A 23,640-nucleotide genomic window follows, 5' to 3' on the forward strand; every position below is an offset into this window, starting at 1 on the left:
GGAAGCAGAAGGATCAAATGCTCATGAGCTAGAGACAGCGTGCCCTGGAGTTAAGAGCACTTGCTGTTCTTGCAGAGGACCCAGGTTCACTTCCCAGCACCCACATGGTGGCTCACAACCATCTGCAACTCTAGTTTGAAAGGATTTAACAGCCTCTTCTGACCTCTGGGGGCCCCATGTATACATGCAAGCAAAATACATAAACCAAAACAAATAAATCTAAAAAAAATAAATAAACTAATAAACCCTTTTAAATTCATGGTCAGCTAGAGAGAGGCATTCCTTCTTGGCCTGGGACAAGAGAGCACGCAGCTTGCTAGTCCTCAGAAGCAAGACTGAGCTACCTGGGAACTATCCCTGGGAGACCCAGAACACAGTAAGAACATCCAGGTTCTTGGCCTAGAATCACCCTTAAGTTCAATCAATTTGTCCATAGTTGGGGCCAATGAGATGACTCAGTGGATAAAGGTATCTGCTGCCAAGCCTGAGGTCCAGCATCCGAGCCCCAGGATCCACACAGAAGAGAACCCTACTTGCAGTTGTCCTTCGAGTGCCACAGGTATGCTGTGTTCCCCGTCCCCTCCCCCTCTTCAATACATAAACAATATTTTTAAATTATTTTAAAACGCCAGAATGACTTACTCTCCCCAGGAAGGGCAGGGATGACTATGAAAGCACACCATGCTAGCCAGGACCAGGATCTTCATTGTACATACTTGGGCCTTGTGACTAAATTCTAGCCAACAGGATGTAAGCGGCATCAACCTGACTTCCAGTATCCTTCCATATGAGAGCCTCTCCTCCTTTCTCCCATTCTGTGACCTGGGATACAGATATGAGAGCAGCCATGTTGGGTGAAGCCTCAACTTAGGAACGGTGGCCATCCAAGTTCCTGAGAGAAGTCATGGAATAGTGCCACCACGGCAGGCCCGACCGACAAAGCCCCGAGCTTGGATAAGGGCAGAGAAATAAACTTCCATCTTGTGTAAACTCCTGTTATTTACCTTGTCTTATGACTTACAGACGAATCTAATCCTGGCTAATGCGCCCTGTTATTTTTAGGCTGGACCCTCCGTGACCGCAGACCAGATGGTCACAGGAATGAAAGTTTTTCCTCTCTCGCAAGGCAACATCAACCTTCCCTGCTGGTGGACAGGCTGTGCTGTAGACGGGGCCTGTTCTCAGGGTATGAGATGGAGGGAGTCACAGCAGTGGGTGGTCACAGAACACATGACCCATCCCACACCAGGGTCTTGGGAGCAAGGGAGAAGACAGACAAGAACCAACCATTGGATTGTCTCTGCCTCCAGCTGCAGGCTCTCGGAAGTTCTGAACCAGGTATCACTTTCCCTGCTACAAAACCTGACCTCAGCACTTGGGAGGCAGAGGCAGGCGGATTTCTGAGTTCGAGGCCAGCCTGGTCTACAGAGTAAGTTCCAGGACAGCCAGGGCTACACAGAGAAACCCTGTCTCAAAAAACAAAAAAACAAAACAAAACAAAAAAAACCTGACCTCTGATGCTCCCAAAGTCAGAGGAGCTCAGAGAATGAGTGCTTCTCTGTCCCTCCAGGAGCCCTTGTAAGACATGAGAGTCCCCATAAGGCGAGAAACGGTCATCAGGGAGACAGAGGACCCAAGGCAAGCTGGTCTGCTCCAGACAGAGCTGGCAGGCAGTACAGTTTCCCAGAAGAGTCAGAGACTCCCCAGAAGCAGCTGTCCCTTGGCTTCTGTCCTTTGCAGCCCCTGCAAGTCCTGAACGAACATGTTGGAGATCTCAGCAAGTGGGGCGAAGACAGTCTAGATTCTTTATGGTCAGTAGGAACCTACACTTTCTTGGGGGCCCACTTTTCTAAGAAGGCCAGCAGCAACTTACACAAGTGTTCAGGCTCCCACTTGATATTCCAGCAACCCCGCAGGGACCCGAACCCCGTGGCCTCTAACCTAAAACCTTTGTCTTGCACTGAAATCTCCCCTTCTGGGGCTAGGGGATGGTCAGTGAGCAGGTGTTCACCCAGCACACCACAGCCCTGGGGTCCATCTTCAGCACCACACAGAACAGTGTGGTGGTGCACATCTGGAACCCAATATTTAGGAGTTCAGGGTGATCCTTGCTACATACCAAGTTCAAAGCTAGCTTGGGCTACATAAGACCATGTCTTTAAAAAAAAAAAAAAAAAAAGATCAAATAATAAAATAACACACGCCGGGCGGTGGTGGCGTGCACACCTTTAATCCCAGCACTTGGGAGGCAGAGGCAGGTGGATTTCTGAGTTCAAGGCCAGCCTGGTCTACAGAGTGAGTTCCAGGACAGCCAGGGCTATACAGAGAAACCCTGTCTCGAAAAACCAAATAAATTAATTAATTAAATAAATAAACACACGCACACGCACCTCTCCCCCATGTCCAAGATTCTAGGCAAACCACACTCAACTGAGTTTCCCCCAAACTGGAGAAGCACCATAGTTTCTTTCTCAGTCTTGACTTGCTTTTATTTATTTTTTAAATATTGATTGATTGAATTCAGATTGATTGATATGTAGCCCTGGCTGTCCTGGAACTTGTTCTGCAAACCAGGCTATCCTAGAATTCCACCTGCCTCTTCCTCCCCAGTGCTGGGACTAAAGATGTGTGCCACCACCAAATGGCTCGCCTGCAAAATTCTATGTAGACAAGGCTGGTCTTGAACTCACAGAGTTCTGTGCCTGCTTCTACCTGGAATCAAAAGTGTGCCTCACCACATCCAACTAAATTTCTTTAAAATTTATCTTATTTTGGGGGGGAGGGGCATTTTCCTGCCACAGTGCTCATGTGGAGGTCAGAAGACAATTTGTGGGGGCTGGTTCTCTCCTTCCACCAATGAGTCCTGGCATCATTACCAGAAGCTACCACTAAGCCATCTTGTTGGTCCCGCAGCCCTGACCTCCTGTCAGGCCTTAGGGTCAGCCTCACCTTCTCTGTAGAACATCTTTGTTTCCGTGTGGATGGTGAAGAGATGGACCAGATGGGTGGCTATCAATCATCTGGTAGCTGAATCAGGCAGGTCAACACTTCCTGACAGTATAAAGCTCAGAGAAACACATGCAGAGCCATTGATTGAGCTGGCTTCTGGCTCAGGGCGGAACTGCAGAGCCTCAGACCTGCTCCAGAGACCCTCCCGGGGAGAGACTCTAGCAGACAGCCAACCTTTTTGGCTTCTCTGGGTCACAACGGGTGAAGAATTGTCAGGAGCTGCACAGGGGTGTCCAAGCTGAAGCTTGCAATTGTGAGACCATACAGGCATGTATTGTGTGTAGTACTGGGACATAAGGCTGCCATCTACAAAGGCCACTGTCCTGAACTGTAAAATTTAGTTACAAAAAAATAAATAAATAAATAAATAAAATAAAATCCAGATCTGGTGTTGGCCCATATTCACAGTTATCCTCCTAAACAGATGTCCTAGGACAGACTGTCCCTTGCTTCTGTGTTGTGATCTTCTTGGGTCCCATACCTAGAATCTCTTCCCCTACCCTCACTCCTTCTACCCCACTCACCTATAAGCACCAGAAAAGCCTTGCCACTCTCAGCCCACGCTCCAGTACCTATAACAAGGGCCCCAACCCAACCCCCACACAGTCAATTTGTTGTTTATAAGTACAGCAGTCTACAGATTGGAACCCCTGATACATGTAATTTCAAAACATCTCTTAATGGGTGAATTTCACATTTCTTGCCCCTTCAGAGCCCTGTGAGGAAGAGGGCTATGGTCCCATTCAGCGGGTAGAACAAACTGAGGTGCCGAGTTCCCCATCTGAGAAGCCACTTAGCTTCTCACAGGGCACAGAGAAGCCAGGAGTCAGAGAGCATGACCGACTGGAGGGAGTGTCTTTCCCAGGGACACAGCCTCTTACATACATGCTCCTGGAAGCAGATGCCCAGGCATTAACAATGGAGCTAAAAATAGGCTGATCCATCTTGAGGACAGTGGCTGAGTGAGTGGCCAGCTGCAGGAAACATCTGTCCCAGCTTCAGAACAAATAGAGGGAAGTAAGTCATCACACTCCAGGGTTCCCCTGCTGGGGGACCAAAGGGTTGGAGTAGAGTCAGAAAACTTTCAAGCTGGGGAGGGAGGAGTGTTGAGAAGATAATTCTCATTCTCTCTCTCTCTCTCTCTCACACACACACACACACACACACCTGCACACAACACATATGCATATACATATACTCATACATGTGTATGCATGCTCACACATGTGGGTACACAAACTCACACCTGTGTGTCCACATGTACACACACACACTTTCAGAAGGTCTATACCTACACGTCTATACCTAGAGCAGGGGCTCAGATTGAACCCTTCCTTCTCAGGCCCTGTCCCTCATCGCCTAACACAGGCACAAACTCATGTGTGTTGATCTCCCCTCAGTAGAGTTAGACCCCCCCCTCAGACACCAACATGTACCTTAGAATTGAAGCCAAAGGTGCTTTAGAGATTCCATTCTCTAGATTACAGATTACAGAAGAGGAAACTGAGGCCCAGTGGTGGCCAGAGACCTGCCCGCATTGACCAAAAGTGGGCACTGGGATGGGACCAAGAGTCTCCTACCCACCTGTCCCCTGCACCTCTCTGGTTGTCTGTTTGCTTGCCCAGAACCAGGGAAGGCCCTGATATTAGATACACATCTGTTTCTGTCAAGTGGTGAGAACAGATCCCCATCAAAAGGATTTGGGGAAGACTCAAGGAAGAACTTCCCTAAGCTGGCCCAGCTGCCTCCTCCAGACTGTGACTTCCAGAACCCACAATGCACTGCGCTCTTCTCCGTCCCAGGAACAGCAATATCAACGGGCCTTTGTAGATCATTAATAACAGAAGTACGGAGCAGAAGAACATCTCACTACAAGGCCGGAGTTGGAGCCTTGGAAATCCTAGTCACTGGTGGGCAGCCTCTCCGCTGGCAGGCCTAGTCAGTCTGGAAGGCATGGGGCCTCTCGCCAGCCTGCCTCACTCTTGGTCTTGCTTTCACTCATTCCGCAGCTTCCTGCTCAGTCCCACACCCTCTCCCCTCATCCAGATGGAGGGAAGCCCTCTCCCAGAAAGTCCCCCAAATCTCTGTAGGCAGAGACTGAGGCTAGATAACCTTCAGGTACATCCCAGGGCCTGGCCAGTGCTGGGCACAAAGGGTCACTTGAATGAACAAAGCTAGAAACATTTTTTACAGAACAGAAGGTTGGATTCATAGGAGTCTCTCATGAGAATTATAGAAACACAGTCCCTGTACTGAGGCCCACCTCATGTAACTATACATAACAAATGACTGACAAGCAGAGGTGTGGTCAGCCCTGGGTCCCACACAGCAAAGGATCATGAGGAATGATCACAGAGGCCAGAGACTGGACAGTAGAGGAGTGGGTGTTCTGTCTGAGACTACACCCCACCCACCAGTGGGTCTCAGCAGTTTGCCTGAGACCCTTGGGCTTCTTCTCCTGAGTCACGCCCTCTTGTCTCTCAGAGGGGCCAGAAAAAAATGGCCAAGTTCAAAACCTCCACATGCACACCCTCATCCATACCCACCAGAGAAGTAGAAGGCTCTGAGCAGGATTTGAAAGTTCGAGCAAATCTTTCAGTTGTTGTCTCGTGCTCTCTCTCTCTCTCTCTCTCTCTCTCTCTCTCTCTCTCTCTCTCTCTGTGTGTGTGTGTGTGTGTGTATGTGTGTGTGTGTGTGTGTATCTGGGAAGGAGGTGTTTTGTTTGCAAGAGTCTGTGTGTGTGGTGGGTGTGTCTATGTGCACGTGTGTGCATACAGGGACCCGAGGCAGACACTGACAGTCATCAGGTCTCCACTGTATTCATCGGCTCAGGATCTGTCTGTTGAACCCAGAGTTCTTGATAGGACCAGGCTACTTAGCCAACAACTTTTTTCCCCAGAGACTCCATGGCTCTGTTTTCCAAGAAGCCAGTCCAGCCACTCAGCATTGGTGCTGGGGACTCGAAATCCTCACCTCATATCTTCAATGGCAAGCCTACCTGCTGATCATCTCCTTGGCCCTGATTGTTTTTTGTTTTAAGATTTAGCATGTATGTATGTATGTATGTATGTATGTATGTATGTATGTATGTATGTAAATGAGTCTCTATCTGTATGTACACCTGCACACCAGAAGAGGGCGTCAGATCCCATAACAAAGGATTGTGAACCACCATCTATGTGGTTGCTGGGAATTGAACTCAGGACCTCTGGAAGAACAGACGGTGCTCTTAAACGCTGAGCCATCTCTCCAGCCCCTGGTTTTGTTTTGGGTTTTGTTTTGTTCTGTTTTGTTTTAAAGACAAGGTCTTCTGTAATCCATGCTGTCCTTGAACTCACTATGTACCCAAAGATAGCCTTAACCTCCCAATCTTCCTGCCTCCACCTCCTACATGGGATTACATTTTTGCATCACCCCAAATATCCAAAGAACAAAATTTTAACACCAGACAGTATAATGTGCTCTAGCTAGATTGTAGGACAGGTGAGCTGGAGGGACGGGCAGCGGGCTCAGCGGGGAAAGTGTTTGCTGAACACTCAAGAGGACCTGATTTCAATGCCTAGCATCTACATAAAAAAAGCCTGGGGCACATTTTATCCCAGCCCCAGAGATACTGAGACACAGATCCCTGAGGCTTGCCAGCGGGCCAGACTGCCTCAATCAGTGAGGGTAATTGAGAAAGATAACCACCCAGTGCTGACCTCTGACTTCCACATGGACACACCCCGCGGGCAAGAAACATCTGCATTGGCTTTAAGATTGATACTAGTAAACTAGTAAAAAAGGACCAGGTGATGTGGAGTCCTCCCAAGATAGCACAGACACTATCACAGGACTGCAGTTCTGTAGGCATGCTTCTCAGGGTCCCCAGCATCTTCATTCCAGGTTACCCGGACAAATACACACAAGACAGCAGTCTGCCTTCCTCAATGGAATGGTATTTTGTGGTACAAAAGCCACAGTGGGTAAAAATGTCACAGCCATGGCAGGTAGTAAGGCAGTGTTTCACAGGGGCTAGCCTGTGCTCCCCACTGACATGAGCTCACTGTGACAAAATATACCCGTGTCATCTAAGAGTGTCCTCAGTAGCCTGGCGGTGGTGGCGCACGCCTTTAATACCAGCACTAGGGAGGCAGAGGCAGGCGGATTTCTGAGTTCGAGGCCAGCCTGGTCTACAGAGTGAGTTTCAGGACAGCCAGGACTACACAGAGAAACCCTGTCTCGAAAAACCAGAGTGTCCTCAGTGAGGCACTGAAAGTTACCCAGAACCGCAGTTTTTCGGTATCTGTGTGCTGACCCAGTCCAGCTGACACTCCAGTGTGACAGGGGTCTGAAGGAAAGCTATACCAGAGCTGGTTATGAGCCAGAGTCAAATTGGCTTTTTGGGTCCAAAATCTCAAGGCATAAAGATTATTTGGGTGATAAATGCAATAGTAACAGTAGTCCATAGGATGAGGATCTGGCTCCGGCAGGAGAATGCTTGCCTAGCAAGGACAAGGTCCTGAGTCCAATCCCCAGTGCCACAAAACAAAACTGTTTATGGTGGTACAAGTTACAAGTCTGGAACTTGCAAGGTGGGGCCAGGAGGACCAGAAGTTCAAGGCCATCCTTGGCTACACAGGGAATTCAAGGCTATCCTGGGCTACAAGAGCTGCCAGGTGTGATGGCAAGATCCCAGCACATATGAGGCAGATACAGATGGATCTCTCTTGAGTTTGAAGCCACAGAGAAACCCTGTCTAGGGGTGGTTCTTTTTGCCTAGTAAGCCAGGATTTCCCCCAAAGGCCTGCACCTGAGGTCACAAAATCACAGAAAAGCCATTCAAAATGGAACAGAGAAAGATCCCTGATATTTCCAAACTGTCTGCTCACTTCTAAGAATCTGCTCCTGGGTCAACAAAATGCCTCATTGGATAAAGAAAGGCACCTGACACCCAGACTGACAACCTAAGTTTGGTTTCCAGGATCCAGAAGGTAGCAAGAACAAAGTTCCAAAAATCACCCTCTAACCTCTGTGGCTACGCCATGGCTAGTTTGTGACTCCCAGCACCCATGAAGTTCCAGGCAACCAGCGCTACATAGTGAGACCCGATCTAAAATAGATAGATAGATGATTGATAGATAGATAGATAGATAGATAGATAGATAGATAGATAGATAGATAGACAGACAGACAGAATGAATCCACTGCTGGTAATATCCTAGTATCAAAGAAAAGTGTCCCCAGGTGACTAAAACATCTTGTTCCACCCAGGAATTGATGGGCTGATGGTCCCTCTCTATGGACTTGAACCAAACAGCAGATCACAGCCCACTGAATGCAAAACCAGAAATGGACACCCAGCCAGCTTCCCCTGGGCCCGACATAAAATGGCCTTGGAAAACTGAAGCGATGTCACTCCAGCTGCGCGCACACACACAGCACAGGTTTGCAAGGAAAGAGTTTGAAAATGCTTGGGCTGAGCGTGGTATCTGGGGGCAGGGATACCCAGGTGGTTTTCTCATCGTTTCAAATACTTTGTATCATCTCTGATTTTTGGGGGGGTTATTTGATTGGTTGAATTGGTTTGGTTGTTTGGTTTGGTTTTGTGGTGCCTGAGAATGAAACTTTCACATCATGTATTCGAAGGTAGAAGTCTGCTCTGTTTTCTCCATTTATTTTCTTATTTTCTTCATTTCTACCTACCACAGACATACCTCAGATACAGTAAGGCCATTGGGACAAGCAGCCACAGTTTGCTATCAACTTTATAGCCAAGGACATGCTGGTACCTCCCCCAGAAGCCGGTCTGCCCTTGAGTCCCACAGGCAGACTCATAAACACCTTCCTGTAGGAAAAACCAGGACCTTGAAAGTCAGCAAGATTTGGGTTTTCTGCCAGTGCTGTCCTGATCCAGAGGCCTGCCCATGCCTTGGCTTCTCCGCACCCCATTTCCTGCAGGGTAATGAGGGTTAAATGGGGTCATTCTCTGCTGTCCTGTCCAGTTCAGCACTCTCGTTTACAGAGGCAGCCTCGGCGCCCCAGAAGAAACTACATACAAGGGCAGCCATGAAGCTTGGTCACCTCACACCACTGGCCTGTCACACAGGCACTGGCCTGTCACTGGCCTGGATCACAGTCACACAGTCTCTTGGACCCCACTGATGGAATTCCAAGCAGGAAAGGTGGATGGCTTATTCAGACAGGAAGTGAACTCGCCGGATGAAAGACAGGCCAGCATTCCATCGGGAGCCCCCACCTGCTAGTGACCCATGGGGTCATGGGAGTCAGGAGTGTGTGGACACATGGAAGCTGGGGAGGAAATAGGACTTACTGCAAAAGCCAGGCACAGGGCAGCCCCCTGGGCAGGGAAGTGATTTCATTTCACACTCTGTCCTCTTTGCTTCCGCCTCTGGTACAGAAGGGACTTAACCCTGAGAAGACCAGGTTTCTCCAAGTCCCAGCCAGCTTCATACAAGCTAGGGGAAGAAAATTCAGGCTTTCTCCTCTCCCTGACACCTAGTCATCCCAATTCACAGATAAGGAAACTGAGGCTCAGAAAGGTCAGAACACGTTTCCTGCTACCCTGAGCTGCAGGAGATGTTAACAACCCATGAGGGAAGGCTCCTGGAGAAGACAAGGGAACTGAGCCTGAAAAGAAAAATAATGGTGTTGTTTCCAGAAGAGACCACACACACACACACACACACACACACACACACACACACACACACACAGAGAGAGAGAGAGAGAGAGAGAGAGAGAGAGAGAGACACACACACACACACGCCACACGTATGTTCAGCATTGTCCAGAGCCTCCTAGGAATCACATGGTACCTAGGACTAGAACATAGGATGGGAGGGAGATGCCAAGTACCTTGGGCTCTATACCAAGATGTCAGGTGTCACTCCGTAGGTGTGCTGCCCAGGCTCAGTAACAGCTTGAAAGCATGGCCACAGCCTAAGTCAGCCTCAGATGGCCATTCAGCAAAGGAAGCATGCAGAAATGCATCCTCCCAAGGATTCAAAGTTTCTCTGGAACGGGGAGCCTGAGGCTTGGCCCCTTCATGATACCACCCCATCAGTTCTAAGAGAAGAGAAAGGAATTGCCGGGCAGTGGTTGCATATGCCTTTTAATCCCAGCACTTGGGAGGCAGAGGCAGGTGGATTCCTGAATTCGAGGCCAGCCTGGTCTACAGAGTGAGTTCCAGGACAGCCAGAACTACACAGAGAAACCCTGTCTCGAAAAAACAAAAAACAACAACAAAAAAAAAAAAGAAAGAAAGAAAGAAAGAAAGAAAGAAAAAGAAAGGAATTCCCATAGCAACAGCAGCCCAGGCTAGGTCTACCCCCTGACACCAGCCAGCTGTGGCCCCCAGACTCCAATCTCTGCCCCAGCACCTCACAGCCTGGATGAAGCACTCTGTCCTTCTGGGCCAGAGTCTACCTGGGGCTGAAGAGATGGCTCCGATATTGAGAGCATTGGCTGCTCTTCCAGAAGTCCCGAGTTCAATTCCTAGCACCCACATGTCAGCTCAAGTCTTTAACTCCAGTCCCAGGGGATCTCATGCTCTCTTCTGGCCTCCTGGGTGGGGGTGGGAGGGAGGGCCCCTGCCAAGCATCGGCTGAACAGACATACACTCAGGCAAAGCGATGGCTATCTGGGGTTGTTAACTTGACTACACCTAGAATCAGCTAAGACCCCAGCACACCTCTGAGGGTTTTTCATTACTGGTTCATTTGAGGCCAGAAGACCCACCCTATATCTGGGCCACCGCTTCGGTGACAGACTGCATACGAAGATGTGGAGAAGGAAATGTGGGCATTTTGCCTGCTTCCCCTCCCTCTTGCCAGCAAGCTCATCCTTTGACTGGTAACAGAGCCTGTTTCTTCAGGATTCCAAGGTATACTGATAACCAGCTGAGACATCCAACCTCAGAGACTGAATGACTATTGGAGTTTTGGACCTTCTGTTCAGAGAGTAGCCAGACCACAGCCCGTAAGCAACTCCTCTAAATTCCCTTTACACAGAGATAGAGACAGAGATTCAGTCTTTCAATTCTCATTTTCCAGAGAACCCTGACTAGTACATGCAATAGAATAAGTAATAAAAAAAATATGAATAATGAGGATGGCCAGCCAGGCTGAGATGACCCCAACCAGAGCCACCTACATGCCCGCAGACACCTGTCTGTCACTGTGTTCTTGTTCCCTATTGGCACCTAATGCCAAGTTCACCCCATTTATCAAGACAAACCAAGGCCCTAAGGCCCTGACAGGCTAAACTCAATCCCCCAGCCTCTCTCTGCCCTTCCTAACTCTGGGCCAAGAGAGCAGCAGGGAGGGGCGCCAGGCAGCATGGGAAGATGGCGGTTTGGTTTCTTCTCCTCTTCCTGTTTATCTGTCCTCACCATCCTGAAGCTCTTGGCACTGTTTGTTCAGGGAAAGTCCTGCCAAGAGGGACATCCTGCATTATAGCCATTCTGGGCTGGGCTTCCCTGCTAGCCTTGTGCTGGGAGCTCTGAGAGGGCCTGCAGGTCCCTGCCTGGTGCTGAGGCTACCGCATAGAAGAGATTTCAAAGGCAGCTGCATGGAGTAGGAGCGCCTGGGCCTGGAAAGACAGGCCCGGCTTCCCAGAGGCGCCATGTACAGATGGCAGAGGTGATGAAAAGGACTCCAGGCAGGGACCTAAAAACTTGCCCTGGGGTCAGTAACACAGAGCCTAGGCTACACGGTCCGTTAGCCATGGCATCCAACCCTAGTCAGCAATGGGACTTTGCCGGGCTCTCTCCTGTTAGGTGACATCAGCAGGAGAGTTCACACAGGGAAAGGGTGGCACCTGATAAGTAACAGCAGCTGTCACCCTCTTCCCTGGTACTAGCTCCTCACTCAATCCTCAAATGTGAACCGTGGACCGGAGAGATGGCTCAGCAGTTAAGATCCTCCTCCAGATCCAGAAGGCCGGGGTTTGATTCGGAACACACACACAATGGCTCACAACCATCTGTAACTCCAGTTCCGAGGACGCTGGTGCCCTTTTCCAAACATCGCGTGCACCAGGCACACCCATAGCATTTATTTATAAAAATAAATTTTTTGTTGTATGTATATGAGTACACAGGTGTGCCAGACACACCAGAAGAGGGCATCAGATCCCATTACAAATGGTTGTGAGCCACCGTGTGGTTGCTGGGAACTGAACTCAGGACCTCTGGAAGAGCAAGCAGTCAGTGCTTTCTTTAACCACTGAGCCATCTCTCCAGCTCCCCAAAATAAAATTTTTAAAAAATTAAAAGAATAGTTCCATGGTGGCAGGAGGCAGGAGGATCCTTAATTCAAGGCCAGCCTGAGCTAGGTAACAAGACTCTCTCACAAACAAAACAAGAAGAACAATTACGGCTCAGAAAGGAAGGAAATTCTGTCAGGCGCTGCCACATGGAGGAACCCTGAGGACACTGCTGTTTGAATAAGCCAGAAACATGAGGAGGGGCACCGTGTGGCTCTGTGTCTTGTCATCTCTATAGTAGTCCTTCACAGAGCCAGGAAGCAGGACAGTGGCTTCCAGGGACAGAAGAGATGGTGTCTCATTGGCACAAAGCGGCTGGTTGAGAAGACTGGTCCAGAAGGGATGAGGATACGGCACAGTTGGCAGAGTGTTTGTCTAGCCTGCACACAACCTCGGGTCCTTCCTTACCACCACATAACACCAGACGTGGTGGTACACATATTCCAGAACTGGGCAGCTAGAGACAGGAGGAGGAGGTACATGAGGGCTTGTTGAAAGGCAGGTAGGCAAGCAGACAGACAGAGACATGAGGACAAACTGAAGCCTGACCTCCTGCCCTGCTGGGACCAGAGATGAGGGGAGAGAGAAGAGGGGGAGGGGGAGGGGGAGGGGAGGGGGAGGAAGAAGGGCAAGAGGAAAAAGAGGAGGAGGAGGAAGATGGAGACTAGTTCTGAAAGGGCATGTCTATTACCACAAGGCCTAGAAGCACAGTTCCCCTACCCCACTCCAGCCTGACTTGGAAGTTGCAGCCGAGGTGGGGGTGGGGACGACTGGGGAGTCGGACAGACTATGTGACACTTCACTTCCTATTGTAGGTCCTCTGTCAGCGCCTCAGCTTCCTTCTTGGTAAAACAAGGATTTCCAGTCTATCAGCCAGCAACTCACTCCTGGGCATCTCTCCTAGAGAGGTAAGCACTCCAGGTCCTCAGAAGATACAAGACAAATATCCCAGCACCCACAGGTTAGACACAAGGCACGCGTCCACCCCAAGAACACAGAACGCAGTCTGTGGCTGCTCCTGCAGAGGACTCCGGTTTGGTTCCCAGCACCCACACAGCAGCATGTAACCTTCCGCAGTCACGGTTCCCAGATCCAGTGCCCTCTCTGACCTTGATGAGCTCCAGAAACTCACATGATGCACAGAAATACACACAGGTAAACCCTCATAAACATTAAAATATAAATAAATAAACAAACAAACAAACAAGCAAACAAACCAGAACACCTTAATTGTAAGAACAACTTTGTACTGATGGACAGTCAGGGCTGGGGTTTGCTCCCATGTTTCCAGCCCAATCCCTTCCCCAGGAAGGCCACAGCATCACACACAGCACAAAGCAAGACTGTGGCTCAAGTCAGAACACGGAGTGGGGAGGGAGAACTAAGCCACCTCACCCCCACAGGAGCATAGCCATGCCCGACAGAGAAGGTCAAGTTTCCAAACAGGCTGGACCACAGCGGAGCGGAGAACATCTGCGTGTCCTGGGCTAAGCCCATCACTGCCGTGCCAAGTCCTGACTCCCACGAGATGTGGGCTGAGGAGCCACTACGTACAACTTCAATAGTGCCTTTATTCTGCCCTTATCGGCAAGCCAACAAAACAGCCTGCCAGCAGTCAAGGGTGACCTACTGAGACAGACATGCAGAGTCACTCACGGGCAATTGGGCTTAACTGGGAGGTCTGGTTACTCCAATTCATACACCCAGCCCCAAGCCACTGATATACAAACTCTGCCCATGGTGTAGGTAGAAGGAGCAAGCAGTGTGGCAGGAGAGGCCAGGACCCCAGGGCTCTGCCATCCACCCAGCACCGGCAACCTCTGGGACTGATCCTACTTCCCCACAGCAGCAGGGCTCACTGCCCAGGGTTGGCTTTCTAGTGTCCTCTGGATATCTGCTTTCTCAGGAACCCAGGCTTTGTGCATGACAGGCAAGTGCTCTACCACGCAGCCCTACTCAAAGGACTTCATGTTTGCTTCCTGGTTAAATAAAACCTGAATTCTAAGGCACTTGGGTCTATTATGCAAACATAAGTTACACTCTAATATGAGTAACGGAAACAAGCCAGTGCTTTTCTCTCTCGGTGGAGGCGGAATCTCTTTGAAAGGGAATCTGGGGCTGGCCTGCGATGTAGCTCAGACAATAGAAAGTTTACTTTGCAAGGCTTGAAGCTCCAGGTTGGATCTCCAGGACAGCATAAACTGGACAAGATGGTCCATGCCTGTAAACCTAGCACTTGAAAAATGGAGGCTGGAGAATAAGGGGTTCAAGGTCACCCTCCGATACATACTAAGCCATAGTCAGCCTGATATAATCAGACTCTGTCTTGGTAGGAGGTTGGGGGAACATCAATCTACACACACACACACACACACACACACACAGAGTATGACTACTGTTATATGATGTATCCAGGATCAGAAAATCTATAAAGACAGAGAGCAGACTCAGGGACTGGGGTGTAGACACTATTAATAGTACAGGTTGTCTTTGGGAGTTTGTGAAATGCAATTAGACTCTGGTGACAAGTGAGCCATCTCAAGCCAGGTGTGGCAAGTGACAAGTGCACCATCTCAAGCCAGGTGTGGCAAGTGACAAGTGCACCATCTCAAGCCAGGTGTGGCAGCACATGCCTAAAATCTCAGCACTCAGAGGCAGAAGGGTCACTGTGAGTTTTGGGTCAGCCTGAGCTACAGAGTTCCAGGCCAGCCTGAGCTATATAGCAAGACCTTATGGAAAGAAAGAAAGAAAGAGAGAGAGAGAGAGAGAGAGAGAGAGAGAGAGAGAGAGAAGAGGGGAGAGGGAGGAGACAGAGGAAGGAGGGAGGGAAAGAAGGGTTCTATCTAAAAAAATGTAGGTTAAGCAGGGCCAGGCTGTGGGGTTCCTCAGTGACAGTTCCAGCCCATCCCCATTTGGTGTCCCTAAATTCCAAGTCAACCCCATCTGAATAAGTAAGCAGCTGATTAAGTAGGTAAGACAGTAAACAAAATTATTAAATTAGGAGAAACATTAAAAACTGCGCAGCCAGAGGGGCGAAGGCTGTGTCTTCTATCTAGGACACTGTCATGGAGGAAGAGACCACCGAGCTTCAGAGTGCCCAGAACTGACTGTCAGGATTTGCTAGGGCCGTCCATGCCCGCAGGGCCCCTTCCTACAGAGGTGCAGGCAGGCCCAGCCCTCCACCCACACACATGCCAGAGAGCATTCCTGCACGGTGGATGCCCCAACCAAGCTCTGAGAAGAGCTGGCTAAGCAGGCAGTTTCTGGGGCTTCTAGAAAAACCTCTGCACCTGCTCCTTCTCCTCACAGACCCCAAGGCTCTTCCATACACCCAACCAATTGCCCTCTGCAGGGCTATACTCCTTCTAGTGAAACTTCACAGATATAAGAAACAGGGCAAGAAGCCTGCTTGTAGCTGCTGACTGGACACATCGACACAGACCCTTGGTGGTGATGAATTACCACCAAGCAGTGTTTACAGGGCAAATGCTTCTATTCTAATGCCTGGTCAAGCTTGAAGCAAACACCTCTACCCAATGTGCCATCTCAATTATCACCAATAGTAGCAAATGTCTATAATCCCAGGACTTGGAAGACTGAGGCAGGAGGATTGCCCAGGCAGGAACGGTCAGTCTGGGCAGCTATTGAGTTCCAAGCTGCTAGCCTGGGCTAATAAGTGAGATTCTGCTTCAAAAACACAAACAAGTGGCTCAGTGGTTAAGAGCACTGACTGCTCTTCCAGAGGTCCTGAGTTTAATGCCCAGCAACCACAAGATGGCTCACAACCATCTGTAATGAGATTTGACGCCCTCTTCTGGTGTGTCTGAGGACAGCTACAGTGAAATAATAAATCTTTATTTAAAAAAAAAAAAAAAACACACAAACCAAAAAAGGCGGCTAGAGGGATGGCTCAGTCCCCAGACACAGTAATGCACATCTGTAATCCCAGTCTTCCTTCTGGGATCGGTGTGCCTGCCAGCCAACAGAGACCCTGTCTCAAACAAAGCAGAATCCAAAAACCAACACCTATGGTTTTTCTCTGATCTACACACACACACACAAACACACACACCAGAGACCCTGTCTCAAACAAAGCAGAATCCAAAAACCAGCACCTATGGTTTTTCTCTGATCTACACACACACACACACACACACACACACACACACACTTACACAAACACATGCATGCACACATACAACTGCGATGTAAGCACCCACACTCACAGGGTGGGGGATGCAGATATAAACACAAAAAACAAGACCAGAGAGAGAGAGCTCATCGGCAAAGCACTTTCCTTCCAAGCACGGGAACTGAGTTGGATCAGGTTAAAAAACTGAGCTTGGCAGTGTGTGGTGTTATCCCTGTTAGACAGTGTTAGACATCCGCGCACAGCTTAGAACAGACAACTCCAGACCAAACGGTTGGGGGGCGGGGCGGGGATTTATTCAGGAGATAGGGCAAAGGTGGGGGGAAGAAGATGGAAGAAGAGAGAGAGGTCAGGGAGTTCTGCCTGTTTTATATGGGTGGTGACGACGGAGCCTCTCCCAGGAAAAGGTGAGGTAGCCAGGTGGATCCTGGGAATATATGGCGGTTGCCTTGGCAATGATGTGGGGGTCGCCTAGATGTGATGTCACTGGGTTCGGAGCCTGACACCAACAATCCCTAGGCTCAAGAGCCAGATTCCTGGGGCTCACTGGCCAGTCAGCCTAGACGACTTGGAAAGCTCCAAGCCTATAATAAATCCTGTCTCCAAGACAAGGTGGGTAAAGCCTGGTGTGGTGGTGCACATCTTTAATCCCAGCACTGGAGAGACAGAGACAGGTGGATCTCTCTGAGTTCGAGGACAGTGTGGTCTACAAAGCAAGTCCAGGACAGCCAGGACTGCTTACACTGAGAAACACTGTCTCTCGGAAAAACAAACAACAAAAATACCAAGGTGGGTGGAGCCTGACAAAGAACACGCAAAGAATGACAAGGCCTGATCCATGTATATCACTGACATATACTGATAGCTGATGGCCCAAGATGGCTCTTTGCCATGGAACCTTGAGCTTACTGACAAGCTGTGGGGGAGTCAGGCTGAGCCGCACACACAGGAAGCTCCAAAGGTCCAGGAGACTCCGCTCCTGACCCCATGGGTACCATGGCTAGAGGACAGGCCCAGAACCTAGAAGCCAGAGCAAGGCTAACCCACACAGCAGACCATGGCTGGCTTCAAGGTCTTCCAGGTCCTACCACCAGAGCAAGGCACTGATGGGGGACCACCCCTGGGAAGGAGGCAGAAGGGTTCAAAAATGGAGGGCTCTGCTACTACCACTGTCCATCCAAGAGCTACTACTTAGTGACCAGCAAGAGAAGGGTTAACTCAGTTGTGGGGGAGGGGATCTAAGTCCAGGAAAAGGAAAAAAAAAAAGAGGAAATTCCCCCTCTGCTTTTTCCAAAGAGAATCTTCCAAAACACCCAGGGTGTCCCTGTCCTCTACTTGGGGAAGGGAAACCGGAGTCAGGTGGGGGTGGGGGTGAGTAGATGAAGCGTTGCAGGCCACTTCAGGACACTCAGCATTCTGCCTCTGGAGACCCATTTGTCCAAGAGTCACAGTCATCCATTTCCAAGTCCCCTCCTCTTTGAGAACTGCTGGGAGCCCAGACTCCCAGTTGCCTACCCAGTTCCCAAAGGCCAGAGCCTGTTGGAACACCACATGTCTATTGCACAGAGTTGCCCTAGCTGTGGACCAGACTGGATCCCTGTGCCACAGAAAAGTCCACAGGAAACATATAAACAACTGGGGCCACCCCACCTCTGCCCCATCAGTCCCTGTGCCGGGATAAGTCACTGAACCTTTGCCAAGCCTACCTAAGTGACCGACTGACCACCCAGGCAAACTGTGTCCCTCAACTCCAATGCCAGGCAGCACGTGGTGGAGTGTGGTGTAATACATGGGTGTGGCTTGCTTGCTTGTCTATCTGATCAGTCTAACCACTTCTAAATAGATACCTGCACTTCATCGGTGTGTGTGTGCATGTGAGTGTATATACGCATGTGTGGCCAGGCGTGGAGGCCGGAGGTTAACACTAGATGTTTTCCTGAATCACTTTCTACTTTGCGGGGTTTTTTTGTTTGTTTGTTTGTTTGTTCTTTGAGACTATAACTCACTAAACCTGGTTCTCAGCAGTTTGGCTAAGCAGGGTGGCCAGGAAGCCTCAAGAATTCTCTCCATTTCCCCAGCACTACACAAGGGTGCAGCCAGCTCTTTGGTGGGTTTTAGTGACGAAACTTATGCATGTGCTTGCATGACACCCAGCTTTACCAACTGAGCTGGGTCCTCCCTACTTTGGATGGACCCCAAATCAAAATGACATTTGGTCCTTGTCCCCATTCAACACAGTACAATCACTGGGTTCTCTGGTGTCAACAGCCACTCTGTTGGAAAATGTAACCCTGAAGACGGCTGTAGCACCCACTGTCTCCCTGGAACATCCTGTGAGCCAATCTCCAGCCATCTCCGTACACACCAGCCTTACGTTCTTGGACACTCTTACAGGGGAATCCCTCTCCCTACCCTGTTACATAAGGAAAATAAGCCACCGAGATGTTAAGATGTTAACTCCCACCTAGAGGGTCACAGAGCTAGGACAGGAATTCAGATCTGAGGATCTGCTACAGAACTGTATTCTTCAAGTCAGGGTAGCCAGACGGGGTGGCGCTGTCAGGACATGCTGTCGAGGAAGATCTCCAAGTGACAAGGATGTTCCTCACTTACTTTTTCTTTACCAAGTCCCAGACAAAGGCCTGGCTGGGCAAAGTTGCAGAGCCAGCTGCAGTCAAGAGCCTGCAGCTCCCGGGTCCCGGTCCCAGGCCCATCCCTATGCCATGCTGGCCACAGGAAACATGCAAAGCCCGTCTCCAAATGCCTCGCTATGGGAGAGGCAGGGAGAGGCAGCGCTGCCCACCGAGAGGCCACAGCCATGATTTGGGGCTATTCTTAGCGAACCACTGGCTCCCCTCCCAGAGGCCCTGCAGGCAGAAAGCCCAAGCTTCCACAGGCCCAGCCTGCCACTTCCTGACCCTTTCAGAGGACCCCAGGACAAGGAGGGGCTACAGGCAGAGAGAGAGGACAGAGGGGGCTTCCACTTCCAACAAAGAGGTGTCTGGTATCTACATACCACAATTTGCCCAGGCTCCCAGCCAAACACCTGGCTGCCTGGGCAGTCCTGGTTGCGGCCCTGTGGACTGATGGAAAGTCACTTGTCATAAACTGCCTTCCACTTAACCCTCCAGGGAGCTGGGTTTAAAGATGATGTAACTGCCACATTAAGTGACTGTGGAAGGTCACAAGAGCATTTGGTGTCAAGCTGTATCAGGGTCTGGGCTGGCTCCAAAGGTGCCAGGCTGGGCAGAGGAGACACGAGCACAGCCAGAACATGGGAGACCCTGCTCCGTCCACACCAGAGGGAGACAGCGCTCATCCCAGACTTCCACTTATCTCCCGCTGGTATACAAAGACAACTACCAAAGGCTCAAGGAAGCTCAGCAGGAAAACCCCAGAGCCAAGCAGTGGCACAAAGTGGCAGGAAGCTTCACAGAAGTCCCGGGGACACAAACGGATGCCATCAAAGGCTGAAGCAGCTTCTGCTGATACCCCAAGCAGACACTCAGCCCCGTAACTGAGGGGACGGGAGGTTGCACGCCTTCTGACTAAAACAGAACAATGAGCCCTTTTGGGGTTCTCTAACCATCCCCAACACGGGCTAGAAATAAATCTACAATGCGGCTGGGGCTCATTTGGTAGAGTGTTTGCCTTGCATCCATGAGATCCTGGATTCTATTCCCAGTACCCTATAAACTGGGTGTGGTGAAGCATGCTTGTAACCTTAGTAACCAGGAGGTAGAGACAGGAGCATCAGGAGTCTAAAGCTATCCTTGGCTACATAGTGAGTTCAAAGATAGCCTGGGATACATGTGGAAGGAAGGAAGCCATACCACACAGCATCTAAGTACCTGTCCCTCCACGCTGAACAAGAGGATGTCTGGCTCAGCTGCCATAACCACAGAAACAGTCACTTGGGACTATGTCTCAGCATCTAAAGCTATTCAGACCTAGCCTTTCTAGCATGTGCCTCTGGCCAGTATATGTGCCCCTGCCCACAAGAGGCAGGGCCAGACTGCCTCCATGTCTATCTAGGTCCTTGAGAACCTTGAAACCCCGTGTCAGTTTAAATGCATGTCTGTTCGTCAGTGGGTCCACCTGTCTGCCTGTTTACACACCTGCTGCCCAAGCAAACTGCAATGCCAGGAACACAAGACTGTCCTGTTCCACAAGTGTCTGTGGCTACCACTACCCCTCCTTCACACGCTCACAGACACCTGTCCCCTCAGGTGTCTATGCTCCTGGGGTGCCAGCCCACCCCGTTCTGAGCCTGCTCTCAGGTAGATATGTCCAGTTCTTTCTTGTGTCTGCCCACAGGGCTATACTCCTGAATATGAGCTCATGTTCCACCCACATGGCACTCTCTCCCGTGCCTGGGTAGCTCCCACTAGAACAGAGACCTTGGACACAGATGCACTGCCACCTCCTCCTAAGTATTGGGAACAACAGGGAAGGAGCAGAGTCCCAGATACGACAGTGCCTCAGAGTAGGGTCAGAGTTGCCCCAAGCCCCACCCTGTCCACTCCAACACCAGAGAGCAAAGTGGGCCACCTCAGGCCTGTCTGCCCTCACAGGAAACCGCGTCTGGCCAATGCCTCCCACCCTCTCCTCCAGCCCCCTCGATGGACTCTTCAAAAAGGAAGTCAGGGCTTCCTCCTGTAAGGCTGGCTCAAACCTCAGCTGCCCCAGACCTGTGCTCCATCTGACTGTGGAAAACAAATGGGTCTTTGGACACCCGCCCCCCAGCCCCCGAAGGTAAATAAAATATGGGGGGGGTGGACACACAGAAACAGGAAGTCTTTGCCTTCCCCTCCCCCGACCACCCCCCCAGGGAGGGGTGCAAAGAGGTCCGGATTAATAATGCTAATAAAGAGGGTGGGGTTGGCTGCACCAGAACACTGAAACACGTCTATCGGCAAAGTCTCAGGACACCCTGAGCCAGTACCCAAGCTGCACCGGTGTTTTGCAATTCCCATGAGGTGTCTCCTGGCATTTTCTTCAGCGGCTATCAGCCCAGTGCTGGTATCAAACTCTCTATCAGAGAACTGGCCAAGTGTTTCTCTCTCGTCTTCCCTTGCAGGGCAGAGACACATGAAGACGGAGCCCTTCCAAGTCCTCCCACCTCCCACACTATCTGTGCATGGCCCGGAGCCCACATCTCACAGGTGCTCTGTCACTGGTTTTGCGCAGCCAAGGACCGGCCCATACTCCCTGGCTGGAAGGACGGGAGGTGCTTCAAGCTTGCCCGGACCAGGCTTTTGTGGAGTCTGATTTCCAAAACAAGAGCAGCCTGGCCACTACAAGAAACTGGAACAGTCAGTCTCCCAAACACTACCTTTTCTAAGTCCATGTCTTTTCAGGGGACAGATAGACACACGCACCGCACACGCTCAGGCACATGAATGTACACACGCTGCGTGCATACCCTCGCTCACACCAAGGAGACCTCGCCTCAAAAGAGACCAAACCGAGCGGCGAATCAAAGCCTGTGCCTGCCAGGCCCCTGGGTTTGCTCCCTTGCCCCTGGGCCTCAAGGGCCCTGCAGATAAGTCTGGAGACCCCATACCGGGATCGCAGCCCGGCTATGTTTCCTAACTTCTTCAGAAGCCTAGCTGGCCAGGAGGGATCCCAGGCCTGGCAGTGAAGAGCGGGTGTCGCCAGTCCACGTTGTCCCCCCACCATCTCCGAAGGAAGCCAGAGTACAGGAGCTGAGTCTGGGATAGACCTGCGCACGACCCGGGAGCAGCTCCGGCTTTGAGAGAGTGTGGTGGCGCCGGTCTGGGGCAGGCCTGAGTGACTCGGACTTCTCCGCTCCAGACCAAAGGACCCCGATCCTCCCTCGGTGCGGCCCACGCCTGCTTACCTTGGCAGCCGCAGCTCCGGGAGAGCGTCGCGCTCTGCGGCCGGGGACTGCCGGCGCCGAGGCGGGCTGCGGGCACTACCCGCGCGGGCTCCAGATGGCTCCGCCCACCCTCCCAGCCCATCCGGGGGCGGAGGCAGCTCCCGCCGAATCCAGGCGGCGCAGACCCCGCCAGCCTGCGGCCACCGAGGCCGGGATCACCCCCAGAGCCCCGCCCCGAGTCCGGATCCCCCCCTCCCACGCCCGGGCGGGGCGGGCGCGGTCACTCCTTTCCCTGCCCCGCCCACCGCAGCTTCGGCCTCCGCCCACGGGGCGGGGGCGCGGACTTAGAGACACATTCACTCCACCACGGTCTGATTAGACACAAACCCCCGCCCCCCAAACTCAGCCACATCTCCTAGAAGGCCTGATTCCCGGCCAGCTTCCTCTGTCAGCTCGCCCTGCATCTGGAAAATTCGGGGGTAGGGGGAAAGTGCGGGAGAAGCAAGTTCCTCTTCCCTTGACGGCTCGGCTACTTCTGGAAGATACCCAAGGCCGGCTTCCAGCCTCCTTGGCTACAGAAAAGGCTGGTGGCCCCGCACCCCTTCCCCTACTCCAGGGCCCCTGTATATCTGTAGCCCCGGGCTTCCCCTTTTTCTGCTTCTCCTGAACTCCAGAATGAGCATTTTTTCTGTGCCACTTGAGCTAGGTAGGAAAAATCTGACGCCTCTGGATTTCAGCCTCTCCAGACAGATGTCCAAGGATGAGTCCCTTAAAGAGCAGGTGGTCAACTTGACGGTTGGCTAAGGAAAACTGCAGCTCCTAGTCTTTGGAAGAGGAGCGGCCCCATTACCCCTACCCAACGCCTCCAGTGGTGGTGGGCCCGGGGCTCTGGTGAGCTCTGGATCCAGCATCTGGGCAGGCTACCTGACCCTTGACCTTGGGTCACCCAGGTACACTTGCTCACCCCTGCTTAGGTCTCAGGAAACCCTCTTTGTTGTGTGCAATGTGTTACATTTTCTCTCTCCCTCACCGTAGATTGAGGAGAATTTCCTTACCTGCCTCTACCTGCCTTAGCCTCAGAGCTGGAGGGTCCTTGGCACACTCCACAGGGAGTTGTGACCAAGATGAAGACTTTGCAGGCTTAGCCTTTAACCAAAGCCAAGCCATAGGACTTGAATCATAGGGGGGGGGGGGGGAGGCTTACAACCCTAAAATTACTCAGTAAGGGTGGTCTAGTCAGATACCCGGCATGTCTGTGGTGTTCTCTCATCTGTGTAATCTTAGAAGGTACCTATCATTGTTCATATACGAACAATACACATACACACACAGAGTCTCATACATCCTAAATTGGTTTTGTTCAATATTTAGC

General features: G+C 51.1%; 1 protein-coding gene across 1 annotated transcript in view; it reads right to left on the minus strand.

Annotated features, from left to right (window-relative positions):
* Positions 1–22,463, minus strand: part of Pald1 (phosphatase domain containing paladin 1) — a 62,211-nt gene extending 39,748 nt beyond the window's left edge. The window contains exon 1 of the mRNA XM_034524374.2: positions 22,290–22,463. The gene's annotated coding sequence lies outside the window, so the exon portion shown is untranslated. The remainder of the gene's footprint in view (positions 1–22,289) is intronic.
* Between the last annotated feature and the right edge of the window lie 1,177 nt (positions 22,464–23,640).

This window comes from Arvicanthis niloticus, chromosome 20 (genome assembly GCF_011762505.2).
Source record: "Arvicanthis niloticus isolate mArvNil1 chromosome 20, mArvNil1.pat.X, whole genome shotgun sequence".
Classification (NCBI taxonomy): Eukaryota; Metazoa; Chordata; class Mammalia; order Rodentia; family Muridae; genus Arvicanthis; species Arvicanthis niloticus.